This window comes from Panthera tigris, chromosome A3 (assembly GCF_018350195.1).
Source record: "Panthera tigris isolate Pti1 chromosome A3, P.tigris_Pti1_mat1.1, whole genome shotgun sequence".
Classification (NCBI taxonomy): Eukaryota; Metazoa; Chordata; class Mammalia; order Carnivora; family Felidae; genus Panthera; species Panthera tigris.
In genome coordinates this window covers 50,974,193-50,992,061 of record NC_056662.1, presented here as the reverse complement: position 1 = coordinate 50,992,061, position 17,869 = coordinate 50,974,193, and the positions used below count along the sequence as shown (strand labels likewise).

General features: G+C 47.3%; 1 protein-coding gene across 2 annotated transcripts in view; it reads left to right on the top strand.

The window, feature by feature from the left end:
• The window catches only part of SH3RF3 (SH3 domain containing ring finger 3), a 372,049-nt gene that overhangs the window by 191,611 nt on the left and 162,569 nt on the right, over positions 1-17,869 (top strand). The window lies entirely within an intron of this gene.

The following is a 17,869-nucleotide window of genomic DNA, read 5'->3' as shown; positions in this document are numbered from 1 at the left end:
GAAAGAATGTTTTGTGCCCAGTTTCTGTCATAATGGAATGTGTGTGGTAAGTCTGCCAAACTTAGTGGCCCACAGAAAGAAGAATGTTGCCTTTTCCTCAATTTTGGTTTGCATTTCAAGTGTTGTTGCAAAGCTAAAGAAAAATGGTAAACTTCTCCTCATGCCTATCTCTGTCACTTACCTCTCTTTTTTTTTTTTTTTTTTTTTGCCTCCTATGTGGCATGTCTCAGAAGTATCCAAGACTTTTATCTTGTAGATTCTTTAAAGTCATTATGTTATGTATATTATTAATCTACATAAATATTCCATCTTCCTCACAAACTTTGTGAGAATGGGGAGTATGTCAGCCCTTAAACTGTTATATCTCTACTATCTCACGTAGTCCCTGGATGGATGGATGGAGCGACGGATGGAACAATGGATGGATAAAGGTAGATATTTCAGATTGTGTACTCAGAATGGCAAATAGACACCATCACTCCCCAGCCCTCCTGAGAGGGGTGTGTGTGTGTGTGTGTGTGTGTGTGTGTGTGTGTGTGTGTGTGTGTTTGTGATCTCACCCTGCTTCCCATCAACAAATAGGCTCTGTGTGAAGGTACTGTGAATTTCTTGCTTAGGGTCTTTCAGTCACTTGTCTCTGTGTTGCTTGCATCGTGTGTTGTAAAGGAGTGCCTGGTAAATATGTGCTGAATAGAGGTCATGCCATGTATTAGCCGGTTCTAAGCCTTGTGTGAAAAGCCAGGCATTTGGAATCCTTGTAGCATCTGTGTTGACTTTGGACCAAAATCCAAAAAGGGCTCCTCAGCTTTTCTCTGGAGCACAAGAAGATGCTCTGTATCCTGATGACCAGAGGATAGTTTCTTCCTTCTCTCCATGCTCTGTGCCTGGATCTCTGTTTCCTGGAGCATCAGGAGTGCTAGTGTTTAGGTTCATGAAGCTGACATCCCCTGATGCTGTGCACAGATCTTCCCTCTGCCCCACAGGGCTGTGTGCCAGAGCAAGACTCAGGAATTAGCCATCAAAAGAGCTCATTTGTCATCAGTTAGCAGCTTCCCAGCCTTTTTTCCCTGCCTCCTCCCCTCTGCCCCTCTTCTCTCTCCTCTTTTTGCGTCAGGAAGAAACTGATTTGAGTGTGAGCAGAGGAATTTTTCTAGGCCAGGAATATCACCCAGGCATTGCCTGTGTCCTCCTCTCCTGGGGTGCTTCCCCCAGAACCTGGACTGAATTTAAAATTGCAAACTCCAAGCCCCATTGACACTTCCCATTCTCTTCTGGATGTTTTTCCTCCATAATACCTACCGACTTCAATGTGCTGCATATAGGTAATGATTTATTTTACATACATCTCTTTCCCTGTCTAAAATGTATTTTCCCTCAGGGCATAGATGGTTTTTGTCTGTTTTGTTTCTAACATATTAGCAGTTCCTAGAACTGTGTCTGGACATAGTAGGGGGCCAGGAAATAGTGGGTAGGCAAATGAATTGTATTAATAATGGTTCGTGAGCCTTTGGTTGGGACTGTGTGGGAGGGGCCGTGGCTTTCCCATGGGCCTTGCGGACACCTGGCCCTGAAGGACCTGGCCTGCCTGGAGAACAGGGCCGGGACTGCTTGCAGGTCTTTCTGTGCATGCCATCCACACTTAGCCATGGGTGCCAGCTGAGCCCAGTGGCAGGAGCCCAGTGGCAGCCCAGGACTCTGACTTTCCACTTCCTCTACGATGAGAAGACTGCATAATTTTTGCCAGTCTCTTTGGTACATCTGTTTGCATGTAGACTGGCCAAGGCTGACTGTAAGCTGCAGGAGGAGAGGCTGTTCACTTCTAATAGGAAAGCAGCTGTGGCCTTGTGCTCTCCCTCAGGCTGCTAGTGTCTGGCCAAGTTGGCCCCTGCTGGCCTCTGCCCTGTCATCTGTCTTCCGTCTGCTGCCCCAGCTCTTTCCTGTGGGCACCTGTGCTCCTGGTACTATTTTCGCAGCAGGTAATGAAGGTGAGAACTGTAGCCAGGGCTGGTTTCTTGGAATCGGCCCTTCCCTCAGCCTGCAGCAGAACCCTGACAGCTGTGACATGTGCTGCCGGCTGCAGCCTGAGTGAGGCCATAGAGGCATGAAATTCCCTGACACTGCCTCTCACTGCTGCCTGTTTCCAAGACCATGTGGTGGGACAGAGGGACAGGGCCTTCTCTTGCCCTGGCTGCACACTGGGCCACAAGGGCCCCTCCACTCTGCTCCTCCAGGACACACTATTCTGCCTTTAGTTCTGTCAGGATGCCCTGCTTAACTCTCCTTGTGGGGCAGAGGAGGCTGGGGCTGCCCACAGTGGGCGGGATGTACTTGCATCTGCCAGACGGGAGGTGGGGGCTGAGCAGTTCTTACAGACCCAGGTCTGTGTGCAGCAGCTCCAGCACTAGTGTAGGTGGATAGGACTCAGGACCATGCTTTTGAATTTACACGGTATGCTAATTGTGTCCTTACAAATGTATTGAAGTATTTCTTGCTATGCAGAATAAACGATCAGGAACTGATGGGTTCTTTTGAGCTATTCCAATGAAATGGAAATAAAGTGTGAAAGCAAAGCCTTGGCAGTACATATCACCACAGCTTACAGAAACAAGTGCAGCCTGGGGTCCTTTATCCCAGCAGCAGGTGGGGTCAGGCTGCACCCTGGCCTGGGGCCCTTTGGAGGGTGAGTGTGCCAGAAACATGGCCTGGACGAAGTCCCCTCCACTTTGATTTCCTGTAGGTTTGACCCTTCCAGGAATTGGGGAATGGCTGCAGAGCTTGGGCACTGGCCCTGGAGCTTTTTCTAGAATACCACAGTTCTAAACTCCTGAACTCATTTCCTGAGTTGAACATTGTTTAGAGCTTAGTCTCACTGGCAGCCAGTGCCAGGCCTGTACCCCTGAGGAAAATGATAGCATTGCCTATGTTTGTCCAATTCAAGCATTCTCCTGCCTGCAGTTGAAAATTCAAGTTAGGGTGATTAATTTTACCTTTAAAAATCCCTGGCTCCTCCTCATTGGACATGTCTTGTATCATTGAAATGTCTAAGAAACTGTAAGTGACCAATTTGATACATCAGTTTGGGCATCAGATTTTAAGAAAGTCAATCTGTTGTTATTTTGCTTTCAAAAAACACAAAATAAAACAAACTGAGCCTGATTCTCCATTAACACAGACTTGAGGACAATTTGAGAGTGATCACATTTTGTTGGACACAAAGTGAGAAAATGTATTTTGAGCAGCAAATCGCAGCCTGAAGACCAAAGACAACTTTTGCCTGTTTTTGTAAATAAAGTTTTATTGGAGCATAACCACACCCATTCACTGAGGTATAATCTATGGAATCTAGGGCCGCTTTCATGCTACAATGGCAGAATGGAGTAGCTTTGTCAGGAGACCCTCTGGCCTGCAAACCTAAAATATTTACTATCTGGCTTTTTATAGAAGAAGTTTGCTGATTCTTGGCATAGAGGATAAAGCCTGGCTATGTGACCTTGAGCAAGTTTCTTAATTTTTTTGTGACTCAGTTTCCTCATCTATAAAATGGAGACAGTAACAATATTCAACTATTAATGTTATGTAGAATAAATGAATTAATAATTGTAGCATCTTAGAGTAACTTCTGAAGGGTGGTAAATTTGTTAAATTTTAAAGATAGGAGCATGTTTCTAAGATTTTCAAAAAGTCCAGCCACTCATTTAAATCTCAGCCAACTCTTCATTTGTGCACTGAACTTTTAAAGACCACTTCGTTGTTCGGATACCTCCGTCCCCACTGCCCCTGCCCCATGTGGCCTCCTGATGTTAAAGAAGGCTGCTCTGTGGGTCTGATAGTTTCCTGTCTGACTTTGCCCTTAGATGACTTTTCCAGGAAAATAGGGGTAAAGACTTGATTGTCTGGAGGAAGGGTAGCAGCTGGTGCAGAGAATGAGTAGGGGATGTGTGTGCAACACTCACCCCACCCCTGCCCAATGATGACAAGGGCCCGTGAGGCAGCCACAGTTCCAGTGAGAGAGGCAGGGAATCCAGCAAGACCAAAATGACAAAGCAACAAGAAGGCCACTTTTTCCCACTCATTTCTCTTTGCTGCCTCAGTCAGAATGTTCTATGCCACCTGCTTCTAGGTAGCACTTTGGAGGCAGAGTGCTTGGAAAGCAGGCAGACTGACTACATGTTTGGCGAGCCCAGCATTTTTATTGAGAAGTCTCTTGGTCCCTGTTCTCTTTTCTGTGTTTTAAGCTGGATTTTCTTTGGAAGTTCTGTGTTTAGTTATTTTTTATGCCCTCCTAGGCCATGTTTCCCGATTTGGGGCTTGGGGAACATGGTTTATATCACAGCACTGATGGCTCATATACTTGTTTATCATTCAAGTTACAGTTTTGTTTCTGCACAGGATAATAATAATTACACCACTACTTGCTTCAGAAGTAAAACTTGTGTGTTCTCAGTGCAGACTCATCATGATGTTCTACAGCCTCATGGCAGTGAGAATGCCATCTCTGCCAGCCTGTGGCGTCACTCTATCCCTCAGCCTAATCCAGAATGCTGGACTTGACTGTCTTGAAGCTGGAGGTATAGGGGCTAGGTGCAGCCTCTCACCTGCCCCAAACAGCTCATCTCTTCCTAAAATGTTCCCTGTAAGAAGGAAATTTCTGTGTCCCTCTTTATCCTCTTCCTGTGCCTCAGTTTGCAAATGCAAAGCTCCTGACTGCACCCATCTCATTCAGGGACCCCCTGGAACTCCTGGAGCTGCATGGCCTCCCCTGGCTCCCTCTCACCCTTCCAAGGCCCTGTGCCCCCCAACTTAGGGCTGCCCAGGGTTACCTTCTCAGTGACACCCCTCTAAGATTTCGACCTGCCCCCTTCCCGCATTTTCTTGTCCCTTTCCCTGATTTGTTTGCCCCTTAGGACTTAACTTTCTAATCTCTCAATTTTGCTTACTATTTCCTTGCTTGTCCCTTTGCTGGAACATAAACTCCATGAGGGCAGGGACTTGTTATGTTTTGTTCACTACCCATCAGAAAATGTTTAGCGTAGATGGTGTTCCTCTTCCTAATTTTTGAAAATTCAGGCAGGCCAAGTAAGCTTTTTAATATTTTAGTAAAATATTGAGTATTTCAGGCAGGCCAAAAATCACTACTCGGCCAGGAAGCCGGCCAGCAGGAGAAAGACCCTCCCTTATGTGGGTGAAGAGGTTCCATGCTGGAGAGATGGTCTTTTTAGGTGGGGTGAGAGGATGACTAGAGACCCTGTTTGCACTTTAAAATGGGTTTACAAAATCACACTAAAGCATGAAGGCTTCAAGAAAGAGTTTCTCATAGATAAAATAGGTAGTAACCGGGGTGATTCTCCAGCATACATTTCAGAGCAAAGCTGCCGCCAGTACATTTCTCCCTCAAGTACACGGCTAACAAATGCAAAGGGCTGGCTGTGCACCTCCCTTGTAGTTTGCAAGCTGCTGTTGCATGAACCAGCCCCTGCGTAAGGGGAGGATGCCAGCCCTGGCAGTGGTCTGCCACGCTTAAACACACACTATGGCAGTGACTCTGGAGACCATTTGTTTGCTTCTCCTTAGTGAGAATATTTGCATTAATCATTGATTTATGAAGTTCACCTGAAGTCTATAAAAGTGACTCTGACATCTAATTTTGTGGTGATTTCCATTACAAAGTTAGCCCAGCATTTTGTAAATAAATATCTGTAGTTAATTATTTCTGTAAGTCAACATGGAAATAACCAAGGGATCCCCTCTGGCTCCAGCCACGTTCATCAAGGCTCAGCCTACGTGGCTGCAGTGAGGAATTCTGCCCCAGCGTCTGCCTGTCCCAGGACACACTGTGGTCTGAGCCCTGCACACCCAGACCTCTATCCTGTGTAGATCACAAATTGCAGAATTAGTATAAAGCAGGCAAATTCAATATATATGTGAATTAAGCCCAAACCATTAGCTATCCTTTGATTCATGCTTAATTTTTAAAAACCTGATAACAAACCCTATTTTTCAAAATGTTAACATTCAAAATGTTAATTCAGGGCTTGAAGTTTACATACTTTTCTATCATATATCTAAGTGCCTGAAGCATTTATAGAGGGCAGAGAAAATCTACAAAAGGGTCTATGGGATGTTTTTTTTCTGAGGTTGGCCGCACAATGTAAAGATTTCTAAGAACCTCAGGGCCTATCTGTAGTGAGAGGACCCCCAGTGGTCTTGTGACCCCCTTCTGCTCACAAGAAGACCAGACCCGCCCTGCCTAGGACCCCAGGCTCAGAGCCCACAGGGAGTTTGGTGTGTTTGTCTCCCTTCTGGCCCTGCCCCCATCTGCCCTGTGACTTCCCTGTGGCCAGGGGCCATGCTGCCTGGCATCATGGCCCCCACCTCCCACATGGCAAAATGTGCTATTCACGTGGTAGTGAAGGACGGGGAGAAGGAAAGCAGGAATGGTTCTTGAGGTGCTGCCCTTAAATGCTGCCAAGGGGATGTGTGGGGCCTCGTGGAGCATGGCACTCATCCTTCTGTCAATGGGACAACTTTTCTTTTTATAACTGACTAATGTAGTATCATGGTCAAGTTTGTTTTGCTCAGGTCTTTGTTTTCACAAAATGTTCCTGTATCTGTGGCATGTGATGTTTTGATGTGGACATCTGAACAAACAGGCGATATGCTCCTTTCTGATAGTGTTATCATTGGGAAGTTATTTAACACAAATGGAAACTGTGGTACAAACCAGGTTCTGGGTGTTGGTATGAGGGACTGATAGCTGTTACCTTATTTATTCTCACAAGGTCCCTTGGAGAGAAGTACTTGATGATGCCCATTTTACAGATGAGGACACTGAGGCACAGGGCATCCAGTGTGTGACAGTCAAGTACATTGCAGCACAGCCACCTTCAAACCCCTCGAGGGTTGAGGACTCTCTTTGCCCTTAAATAAAGCTGGATTCTTAGGGAAACTAATTTTTCTGCATGGATATTTACAAATACCTATTTTTCCCTTACTTGCTTGTATTACTTTTTCTTTGCTTTTCTTTTCTTTTCTTTCTTTTTTTTTTTTTTTTTTTGTGGAGGAGGGTAGCATTAAAACAGTAATGTGTAAAAAAATATTTAAAGGTGATGTGATGTTTAGTTTTGGTTGAAATAAGAACCTGCAAGGAACCATCTACCCCTATTTTCCTTTCTGAAAAACAACAGATGTTGAAGTCTTTGCTTTCCTTCCTGACCTCCTGACCTTCTGAGGTAGTTGGAGATCCTGGTACACAGTGTGAAGCCCTTTTGACCCATAAAGGTGACTTTGGTTAGTGTCTTTCCCTTAGGAACCTTGGTGTAATATGTCAGACATAGCACTGGCCAGGACATCCTGGGATTCAGGCCCCAACAGTGGCTGGAGTGGAGGGGCTAGGGTTGCAGGCAATGACCCCTTCATTCCCTGGGAGGGATTATATTCCCTGTCCGGGAAGCTGCCAGACAGAGACCACTTTTCTTTTTTTTTTTTTTTTTTTAATTTTTTTTTTTAACATTTATTTATTTTTTGAGACAGAGAGAGACAGAGCATGAACGGGGGAGGGGCAGAGAGAGAGGGAGACACAGAATCGGAAGCAGGCTCCAGGCTCTGAGCCATCAGCCCAGAGCCTGATGCGGGGCTCGAACTCACGGACCGCGAGATCATGACCTGAGCCGAAGTCGGACGCTCAACCAACTGAGCCACCCAGGCACCCCCAGAGACCACTTTTCAAGGTACAGACCATAGTCCTCATGCCAGGGCATGCTGCAGGACTCAGCCACGTGCTCCTGTAGGTAACCATTGTCCAGAACGCTTCTAGGAACATTTTGACATCAGTGAGGATTATTGATGTGGTCTTCCCAGAAAATGGGAAAATGAGTACTTCTCCAAATTGGTGAAATGTAAAGATATGGACCCTTCTGGCTTCATGGATAACCAGTCCACCCCTTTCCTTCTCCTTCCACGTTTCCTTCCAGGTAATCATTGGCTCCCATGAGGTCTCCTCTCCTGCTTTAGGAGCATGAGGAGGCAGGCTGGGGTTATGAGCTGGAAGTGGGGCCCATGACACTGAGGAACGTCCTTGCCTTTCTGAGTTTTCCACAGTTATAAAATGGCAATAACAATTTCTACTTCACAAGGTTCCTGTGAGCAATAATCAAGTTACCTGGAGTGTCTGGCGTGGAGTAGCCACTAAATAAATGGTCACATTATTTTTAGAAGGTGGCATAAGTGGTGGGTTGATGCTTGGCTTTGGAAGTCAGACTGTCGGGGTTCCAACCCTGGTGTGCTGTTTCCTAGCACAGCTGGGACTTTGGGCAAATTACTGAATTCCATTGTGCCTGTTTCCCATCTGCAGAGTGTCAGCAGTATAATGCCAACCTGTAGAGTGGCTGTGAGGAATAGGCTGGACACACTGGGAGAGGTCAGGAAGCAGCACACGACATCCCAAAAGCTCAGGGGAAAGCGGCCAGTCCTTATGATGAAGGGGTAGCAGGAACTGTGGATGTCAGGATGAAGAACATCCCTTTGGAATCAAGGTGGAAGGGACTCCTGGGACCCTGAGCAGTGTCCAGAGACCCATGAGAAGGGAAAGAGAGGATGTCACACCTGAGGAGGACACCTAGACGCTTGCCAGTTTTACTTTCACCCAGTGTGTGCACAGGTGCCAGGCAGGGCATTGTCCTCACCACCTCCATCTGATACTACTTCCAGTCTACACTTAGGGGTCGTTATTGGTGCCTTTTCTAGCACCAGCATCCGGGATCCTGGAACATTTGTTTGCCTCAGCAAACAGTCTACGATAATCATTTTTATAGCACCTTCTTCATTAAGAAACCAAAAGCTCGTTACATGCCATCAATTTTATTCTCTTGACATTACTAGGAAGTTTAGAAGGACAGATTTGATTATCTCTGGTGTATGAGAAAATGAGGCCCTGCATATGGGGGCGCTTTGTCAAAAGGCACAGCACAAGGCCACCACCAAGCCAGAGCTGTCCCCAACTCCCAAATCACTGCTTTGACCGTGGAAATGTCAATGCCACTCTTAAATGTAGTTCATTCCCTGCTACACAGAGGGGCCTTGCAGCTGCCCACACCTTTTCCCTGGAATTAGTGGAAACCATGCAAGCATCTGACCTTGGGCCATTGCTAGCTTTGAAGTTCCATTCCAGGGGGCTGCAGGATTTTTCTGTAAAGGGCCAGATAGCAAATGCTTTTGGCTTTGTGACCCATAGGGACTGTTACAACTACTCAGCTCTGCTGTTGTAAATGGATGGGTGTGGCCACATCCCCATAAAGCTTGATTTACAAAGGCAGCAGGCAGGATAGATTTAGCCCCAGGACCATGGTGTGCCAGCTCCTAATCTATGCTAATATTAGATGTTCACCTTCCCTTTCTCCTCTCTGACTTCAGAGCAAGAAACCCAGGTATGCAGTGGGCGGTTTATGTTTGAGGAACAGTTTGAGTGTGTGTACCTGTGGATGTGCTTGTGTACATACATGCATGCTATCCAAACATGCCTCTTTCTGTACATAGTGTGAAGGGGGGTCTCAGGAGACTGAACTAGGTGTTCTAGTCTCTAAACAAATACCTACAATACTTACTAGATACAAGACTGCCTAGCCTAGATATAAGACTGCGAATCCTAGGGTTAAAACTTCTCCAGGCAATCTAATTATCTCATGTCTTCATGATTGTCAGAACAGAATTACTTTTGATTTCCTTTATGAACCAGATGTTACAGGGCATTCTTCACGCTTTGGGTAGGTCATAGAATGAAGCACAGACAAATGGGCTGTCACAGCTCCCAGAGCGGCAGGACCTCTAGAGCACCATGAGGTCGCAGAGGCAGATGGTGAGGAGAGGGCCTGGCTCGCGGGTGGCAGGGGCGGTGAGCAGGCAGGGGAGGAGGTCCACAGAGAGTTGGGAGATGTTGGACGGAACATAGGTACATGTGTGTACAACAGGGCTTCTCACAGGGGTTGAGAACCTCATTTTGTTAGCCTTTGAACCTTTGCAAGCTCTTGAGTGGAAATGTGCTATGGAAATAAAGGAGAGCAGACTGGCATGGCAGCTTTGGAGGTTGGGGACTGGGGCGTACACTGTTGTCTGGGGGATCATGCTGGGCGCTGGGCCAGAGCAATTTGGAAACCAAGGGGGCACAGTAAGCCTGGCTCCTCCCACAGGGGGCCTTGCTCCCTGCCCTTCAGCCGGCTGGCCAGGCCATTTACACAGTTACATTTTGCCTCTCCCAGCCAAGTGGGAGGGCAGGCTGTTTCTGCACTCAAGGAGACTCTGGGCATGTGCATTTTGATTTTAGTGAAAGGAGGCCATTCCTTGTCCCCTTCCCAGCCATATCTCTTGGTGGTGGCCTCCTTTGCAGCTCCTGGGAGTCTTCTTGTGTGGCTGTCTGCTCTGCCTGATGGCACACACAGCACTGGACCAGAGAACCCATGGAATTCTGGCCAAGGACCTTGGTCTTCAGGTCTCTTTGCTCTCCCTTTCATAGAACCTTCTGGTTTTCATTCCCAACCTTCATGTCCCACTGCTCCTTTCTTTCCTCCTGTCCAGAGTGAGGAGGTAGTCCAGGGCCCCATGTGGGGATAGCTCAGTCACTGTGTGTCCAAGGCCCTCTGAGGGGCACAGTTAGGGGGGCTGAAGCATATGTTAAAGAGCAATGCTCCCTCACCCCTGCCACAATGTAGATAATCTGGAGTTGGACAGCACAAGCATTCCTGAGAAGCTTCACAGAGGGTGTCTTTATTTTTGCAAAACAGAAATAGAGAGATTGCTGATGAAACAGAACTTTGTGAAGCCGTTGTTCGACTAGAATGCAACAGCACATTGTAGCATTCCTATGGAAACTCTGTAAAACCAGCCAACTTTGAAAAACCTGGTGTTCAGAAATGCAGGTGTGCATGGTCAGAAGCTGCTCAGACTTCAAAGAATGCATGGGTCTTGAAGGGAGAAAGGGCACACACGACTCCCTAGCTCGACTCCCCTAGCCTGTGCTGACAGATGGTAGGAAGCTCCCTGGCACCCACGTGAGCCGGCCCAGTGGGTACCAGTGGTGGTCTTGTCCTGGGGGCCAGCAGAGGCACTCATGTTTTGGTGATGCTGGGGGTACTCTTTATTCCTCTTCATGTGAGTAGTAAAAAATGAGCTGCTGGTGCTGTGTATTCCCTGAGGACAGGGAGGAGAATGCTAGGAGATATGATCATCACACATAGGACTCTCTATCACTTGGGAGCAAGCTAACTGTCTGAGACCTTCCTCAGTGTGAATGCTGAGCCAAGGCCCTGCCTGTGAGCATGTCGGTGTGTGTGCACACACATGTGTACATGCAGCTTCCTCAGAATTATCTTCACTCTCAGTATTTTCATTAATGTTGGCTATAAATCTCCCCAAATAGAAAAAAAAAACAAACAAAAAAACCTTCCTAACTGAGCTATGTCATTGTTAGGAGCAACGTTTTATGTGACTGGTTTCTTAGTCTGCTTTCAGAAGACCTTAATCTGGATCCTACCTTCTCTCTACTGCACTTTATTTGATCCTGGTGTCTCTCGTTTTTTCCAGAGTAACATATGCAAGTAGCTTAGAAGTGGCTTCACACCCTCAGAAGGGTGATGGAAGTTTTTTAAGCATAACTTCTTTGAAGAGGAGTGGGCTGTTATGGAAAAGTTTTATTTCTTATGCCATGGTGGTTTTATTACAAAGTTATATCAGCTAATTTGAGAAGAGGTTCAAAGAGCCACATCCCTTTAATGGCATAAGCACAGCATTGCTTTATGTAGCACCATTCATCTGGAGGAACCCCAGGGGCTTCGCACCTTCTGCATACAAATGATTCCATCCACCCAAAGTCACCAGGTGTCACTCAGGCAGAATGTGGCCTTCCTTAAATTTCATTTCTCCTAATAGCTCAGAATGAGAAGTTAAGCCCTACCACCTTCTAGCAAATTACCCCTAACATTAGCGAATTGACTGCCAAAATGCATATAGAACAGCACACAAACTTGAGAAGGGGCCTTTGACAAATTCTTGGAAAAGTAAAAGAAAAAAAACAAAAAGAGAGAGAGAGAGAGAGAGAGAGAGAGAGAGATACAATTTCTTTTTAATCCTCACTAATCTTGCTGAAACATGAAACGTGTGCTGAACATAAAGTGGCTCAAGGCAGTTCTTGGCAGTGGAGAGTTTATGTCTGCATCACATGGTAACTGCTGAGGGGTGTCCTCACCCCACCTGTGCCTGGGAACAAACTGTGCATTTTTCTTTGGTTGCCCTGTTTGGTGACCCTCTGAATAAAGGGATGTGTCTTACTTGTCCGTAACCTGCTGTAGGGTCTGGCACGTTGCAGTATTCCATAAATTCTTGGAAGCACGAGTATGCAAATACCAGAAAGAAAAAAATCATCAGAATAGCAGAGTGAAAGGAACAAAAGTACAGGACGCAATGCCAAGCTTGTGATGATAAAAATGGAAAAAGGAGCTTGAATTGCTTTAAGATAAAACCCGGAATGTCCTGGTTGATGTGTGATGTAGTGACATCTCTATCACAAATTTAATTTGTGAACTAGAAGGTGGGGACATTCTGTTTCAGGATTTAATACCTGATAAGGCCAAGGAAATCATGGCTTTTCAAGTAATTCCAAACCTGAGAGTGTCTATGTTCTAATAGGAAATACATGAATGGTAACTTCTACAGTGGTACAGAATAAACACTTTGCCTTGAAAACTGCTTACAAGCTGTTGAAATCGTAAGTCACACCTCTGAGCCTCTGAATTAGTCAGGATACAGGCCGAGCTCCCCCAATATGGTGGCTTAAGTAAGGTACAGTTCCTTTTCCTCACGTCACAGTACAGAGATCTGTTTTACATGGTCATTCAAGGAGCAGGTTCCTCCTTTTGCTCTGAGTGGGACCTTGGAGTGGAAAAAGCTGGCTCATCTCCACCCCTCTGCCATTCAGGCTGTGGAAGGGAGAAACAGGAATTAGGATTTCTTCCCAAATGTCATTATGAAATGGGGTCCAGAATTGCACAAGTTACTTTCACATGCATTCTTATGGCTGTTATGACACATGGCCATGGCTATATACAAGCGAGGCTGGGAAATGAAGTTTTTAGCTGGGTGACCTTGACCCCAGTTGAAACTTGGAGTATTTTCACTGTCCAGAAGAAGGAGCAAGTGGATATTGGGGTGTAATTAGCTTTCTTTGCCACCTTTGTAGGCCCTGTGAGGCTTGGCACATTTATGGTCAGGCAGCCTCCCCTATGGCCCACTCACCAACCCTGCAACATGCCAGGATGTATTTCCCCAATGACTGTCAACTTTGCCATGTCTGTGTGAGCCAGGCCCATGTCTGTGTCCAACTGTGCCCAACTCCAGCTCTGTGTCTGTGTCCAACAACTGTGTCTGTGTCCAACTCTATGCCTTTGCTTGGCCTGGTTCCTCCAGTTGTAATGCTCTCCTCTTAGAGTAGTCATTGGGATTTTCCCCATTTATCTGGGCCCAGCCACTCCTAGCAATAGGATTTTTGACTATGTGGACCCTGAACTTCATATCCTGGGAAAAATAATGTGCAGGGGAAGCTCTTCTCGCCAGGGGCTTAGCCCAGGCCCAATCCTGGGGAGTTGGTTTGATTGGTCCATATGTTCATTTGTTCAGTAGGTCTTTTGAGCATGTGATGTATATCAGGCCAGAGGTCAGGGATGCAGCATCTGAACAAAAACAGGCACAGTATCTGTCCTCATGGGGCTGATAGTCCAGGGGGCCCTCCACTGGTAACATGTAATTAGAACCTGTGCTAACCACAAGTGTTGCCTGGGAAGCTCTGAATAAGAGAGAACGGTTTAGTCCTTAGAGTCTAAAAAACACGGATGAGTTGTTTGTCCACATTCTTCACCCCAGCTTGCTGGGGAATCTGGAAGAGAAAGACCTGGCCCTCCCTGCCACACTGCCCTCCCCCTATGCTCCAGGCCCCACTCCCAGGGAAGCCAGCGTGACTTAGAGCCTAGTCAGCAACGTGGTGTAATGGAGGCACATTTGTCAAAGCCTGCTGCTGCGGTGATCTCCATAAAAGATGGAGATGGTGCTGCTGTGCATGTGTGAGCACCCATGTCTCCACAGGGTAGAGCATTAAGCCCACAGTAAGATTTGTGTGCTACATCTGAGTAATGAGCCATGAAATTGACATTATAAGTTTTAATTATTATTAATGCCTTGCAGGGGTGGCTGGTGTTAATTATCCTGTAGGCATCCCAGATGCATTTCCATTTTCCTTTTATTTCTTTTCCTTAATGTCTTGAGCCCGTAGAATGCTGGCTCAGTGACAACGTTTGAATAGGATTCCTCCAAAGGGAAGCACACAGTTGAAAGGTTATAAGGAGCAGAGAGGAAATGGCCACACAGAAACCCACTCAATTTCCTTGGCCTGGGAGAGTCCTCGCGGGTGCTGCCTCCAGGCCCTGTCATGGACTAATTAGTTAATCTTATAAAGAGCTTTGAAGATGAAAGGTGCCTTGGAGGTCTGAGAGTCCTAACAGTGAGAACCAGCAGGTTCCCACTGCTCTGTCCCCCTGAATAAACCTCCTCTTGGTACCATCCCTGACTTTTATTGTTGCCCTCAGAAATGTGTCCTGTGTCTCAGTTTTGCTCCCTTAGGTGCTGATCTTTGGCAGTCTGGGGAGGGGATTCTTAGATGGGCTCTCTCTCCCACTTCCCTTCTCTATGGCTCCCTCTTTCCCCTCGCCCTCTCCTTGCCCACCCATGTGTGCACACCGGAGCATGGCTGAGCCAGCCAGGCTGTGCTGTGTGCTCTGAGCCCCATGATCTGACCTCAGGTCATCAGGTGGTTGGCCCTGACTGGGCCTCCACTGCAGCCGTGGTGAGGATGTGTGTAGACCACTCCTGCCCTGCTTCTGTGGCTTCAGATGCCTCTGGCCCCTCTGTTTCCCTGATTCACCCACTAGAACAACTGTTCTTTTGCTCCTCTGTGCAGAGCTGGGATCGGCACCCTTATCCTGGATCTCTGTGAGACATGCTGGTTTACAAGTGGTGCCATGTCAGATCTGTCTGTCATTTCTGACTTTCCCCACTTCTGGTCCTCATCCAGTCCCTATCTCAGGAATAAACTGAGCCTATTTAAATGAACAGACATGCATGGGATACCTGCCATATGCCAGGAACTTTCCTATCCTGAGGCCTCGGTTTAATAGGGGCTGGGGGTGTGATGGAGTAGAGGCTCCCAGACATTGGAGAGCACAGCCTGCTGCTTCTGGGTTTGGGAGGGAGAGCCTGGAGCCAAGGAGAGAGAAGCTCCAGAGGTTCCAGAAGCATGTGCTGTTTGTGTGCAAGGATGCTGGCCCCATGGCTGGCACAGGGAGTGGGGAAGAGCATCGGGGGCTGTGGCTGGAAGCTGTGTTGAGGCCAGTGTCGGGGCATCCTGAATGCCATGCCGAGGAGCTTGGTGCCCCTTCCTCAGGGTAGTAGGTAGCCCCTGAAAGCTCATGAGCCCCAGGGTGACAGGATTAGCTCTGTTTGGGCATCTAGCCTCACAGTAGGCTGCCTGGGGCCAGGGACTTGCTGCTGGAGGTTTGCAGTGGTGTAGGTGAGAGAGAGGAAGGACCCAGCCATGGGGGTAGAGGCATGCCTGGTGCCTCCCTGAGAGCCTTCCAGTGGGGTCAGTAGAACTTGAGGACTACTGCTAAAGTCCTTCTCCCTAAAGGGAGAAGATGGGCACACGGGGGGGACAGGGTACAGGACTGGCAGTGGGCCAGCAGTCCCTGACCAGAGTGAGGAATGCAGGGAGTGTAGGCTCCAGGGACAGCCATGGGATGTCCATTTTGAGAAGTCAAGTAAGCAATTAGATTGGAACTAAGTTCCCTTGGAACTTGGAAGAGAAGTTGAAAGCACAGAGAGAGGCAGGTAGATCTGGGCTGTGAAAGGCATTGGGCTGACCAGGAGGTCTGGGGTCACAGTGCCCGGATGGATGGGGCCATGCCGATTTTAGAGAGTCCTTGAGAGACCAGGGCCCCTGGACGTCAGCAGTACATTCCTTATACAGCCAAAAAGACACACTACTCACAAACACCAGGCCTGGAGCCAGGCCACCTAGGTGAGAACAGCCTTAGGTTCTTGTCACTACTCCCAGGCCCTTCCGTGCACCCCAGGCAGGTCGGGGCCAGGATTGCACAGCATGCATGAGCATGTTTGTTTCAACTGAGTGGTAGAGCTGGTGGTAAGCGGGCCAGAGCGTCCCCTGTGCATGGGGAGGACGGAGAGCTGCGCATGTTCAAACAGCATGGCGGTGCACAGATGGAGGTACAGCCCATAGAAACAAAAGTGTGAATCTGGCCGTTCTTGCTCTTCTTCATTATCAAGACTAGCAAAAATGACCAGCAGCCTCAGTGTGTGTGGCTCTCCAAATACTGCTTTTGAGCACTGCCCTCTTAGTCGGTGGGGAGGGGGGACGGGGGGTGGTGGTGAAAGGAAACAGAGTCTGTGGCAAAGTGAAGGTTTCTTTTCTGCACTGAACTGAGGCCCATTTTCAAGTGTGACTGTGGGTTCTCTCCTTACTGCCCCTTTAACACCTCTTACCTCTCAGTGGGTATCTCAGCTTCTCCATGTGCTCAATAGTGAACAGACTCCTGTCATGGAAATCAATGTAATATTTAACTTTTAAAGTTGTGATGGACTAAGTTTAAATAGAACAAGAAAGCTACTCTGTCTTTTTGTAAATTTAACCTCACGGTTGCGGCAGGGATTCTGGGAGGGGTAATTATTTGCTGTCGGGGCTGCCCTGTGCTTGTAGGACGTTTAGCCTCCTCTCTGGCCTCTACACATTAGATGCCAATAGCACCCCACCTCCCAGTTGTGACAACCAAAAATGTCTTTACACTTTGCCACATGTTCCCCGGGGGGACAAAACTGTCCCCAATTGATGACCCCTGGGCCAGGGGATGACTGGACTTTGTGTGGCAGTGAGGTTCTTCTGGTGATTCACAGCCAGTAGCCCTTTCCATTCTTGTCTCATCACAGTACTTGTGCTGCAAATCACCCCTTTGCTTCAGCCCTCTGAAATTGGGGCCTGTTATGGGCTATTGTGCTTAGAGTACAAAGCTAGCCAGGATGAGTATTATTGGAAGCAAACTGATTTTTTTTCCCCTCATTGAGTTCTGCAACGAAAAATCCTCTGGTGTTACTGTTTAATTGGTTAGTGGTGGCTGTTTGTCAATTTGCCAGCAGGTTCTCTCTTAACTGCTGTCATTTGACATCGCTGAAACATAAATGCAGAGTGATTGAGTTGCCAACATGCTATTAAGTCCCCTACAAAGAGCTTTTCGATGTACTACTGCTTCAGGCTTTTGTGGTTCTATTGATTGATTCGAATACTAAAGAAATCCTTGGCATAGACAGCCCTGGTAAGAAAATGCGGCTTCTGTCAGGGAAATTGTTGGGTATTGACACAGGGACAGTGGTGGGTTTTCCTTTGGTTTTCCTCTGGCAGAGACTTGGCCTCTGGCAGAGCTTACTCAGTTGATGGGTGTTGTCTGCCCACACAGAAGAGCAGCCACTGGTCTTTATGAGACAGGTCCGGTTAAGTTGGAGAAGCCCGGGAAGTGGATGGTGACATCGAGTTCAAGTTTCAGGGTAGTTTGACTGACTCCTTATTTCAGAGGAGCAGAAGATTGCCACAAATTCCTTTTGGCTTCAGAGCCTGTAACTCACCATTTAAGGCCAAAGATGGCAGATCACTTTTGAAATGGTTGGTTCATCTTTGACAGGATGACAAGAACATCCCTTGACATTAAGAAGATACTGTTTTATGGTCTTGAAATTGTACTTCTGGACCAGACTGCCATATGCATCAAAAAGC